Consider the following 1,885-nt stretch of genomic DNA (forward strand, 5'->3'; position numbering starts at 1 on the left):
AATCGCCACTTCACACAATACATGAATATTATTCATAGATCATCCAAAATACAAACATATAGACCGACTACGGCCAAAATCCAGATGTGACAACCCCAAATGCTAGATCCCCGATCATCCCAACTGGGCTCCACTACTGATCATCAGGAAAAGACACATAGTAACGACCACGTTCCTCGTCGAACTCCCACTTGAGATCGACCCCATCCTCTGCACTGGCATCGTCGGCACCTGCAACTGTTTTGGTAGAATATGTGAGTCACGGGGACTCAGCAATCTCACACCCGCGAGATCAAGACTATTTAAGCTTATAGGAAAGGGAGGTGTAATGAGGTGGAGCTGCAGCGGCAAAAGCATATATGGTGGCTAACTTGCGCAAAAGAGAGCAAGAAGAGAAGCAACGGAACGGTCGTCATCTAGCAATGACCAAGAAGTGATCCTGAACACCTACTTACGTCATACATAACTCAGACCGTGTTCACTTCCCGGACTCCGCCGAGAAGAGACCATCACGGCTACACACGCAGTTAATGTATTTTAATTGGGTCAAGTGACAAGTTCTCTACAACCGGACATTAACAAATTCCCATCTGCCTCATAACCGCGGGCACGGCTTTCGAAAGATAATACCCTGCAGGGGTGTCCTAACTTAGCCCATCATAAGCTCTCACGGTCAACGAAGGATAAACCTTCTCCCGGAAAGACCCGATCAGTCTCGGAATCCCGGTTTACAAGACATTTCGACAATGGTAAAACAAGACCAGCAAAGCCGCCCGAATGTGCCGACGAATCCCGATAGGAGCTGCACATATCTCGCTCTCAGGGCACACCGGATAAGTCAAGCTACGAGTAAAACCAGACCTCGAGTTTCCCCGAGGTGGCCCTGCAGGCTGCTCGGTTTGGACCAACACTCGAAGGAGCACTGGCCCCGGGGGGGTTAAAATAAAGATGACCCTCGGGCTCGCGAAAACCCGGGGGAAAAGGCTTAGGTAGCAAATGGTAAAACCAAGGTTGGGCCTTGCTGGAGGAGTTTTATTCAAGGCGAACTGTCAAGGGGGTCCCATAAATCACCCGACCGCGTTAGGAACGCAAACTCAAGGAACATAATCCCGGTATAACAGTAACTAGGGCGGCAAGAGTGGAACAAAACACCAGGCATAAGGCCGAGCCTTCCACCCTTTACCAAAATATAAAGATGCATTAATTAAATAAGAGATATTGTGATATCCCAACATATCCATGTTCCGGCATGGAACAAACTTCAACTTCACCTGCAACTAGCAACGCTATAAGAGGGGCTGAGCAAAAGCGGTAACTTAGCCAAACAACGGTTTGCTAGGAAGGGATGGTTAGAGGCTGACATGGCAAAATGGGAGACATGATATAGCAAGTGATAGGTAGCGGAGCATGGCAATAGAGCGAACAACTAGCAAAGCAAAGATAGAAGTGATTTCGAGGGGTGGTCATCTTCCCTGCAAGGTTGTCAGAGTTGTCGAAAGCTTGATCCTCGTAAGCGTACTCAACAGGTTCCTCGTTCACGAACTCGTCTCCCGGCTCTACCCAAGACAAGAACACAAACCAACGGAACCACAATCAACCACGAGAAATGCACAAGCAACATGATGCAAAACATGTATGATATGCGAGATATTATATGCGATGCATATGCGTGCTCCGGAAGGAAATGATGAACATGGCAGTAACTTGGCAAACCAAGCATGCCACTGGAAAGATGAGATGATTTCAGTCGAAATCGATATAAAGATCACCGGAATCGGATGCACGGTTTGCAAATGGCAAAACAAGAATGACAAGAATCTGCGATTAACAGCATGATAGCACTTAAAATGCAACAAACAACAATGCTACAGGAATCCAACATAGC

This window comes from Aegilops tauschii, chromosome 3, assembly GCF_002575655.3.
Source record: "Aegilops tauschii subsp. strangulata cultivar AL8/78 chromosome 3, Aet v6.0, whole genome shotgun sequence".
NCBI lineage: Eukaryota > Viridiplantae > Streptophyta > Magnoliopsida > Poales > Poaceae > Aegilops > Aegilops tauschii.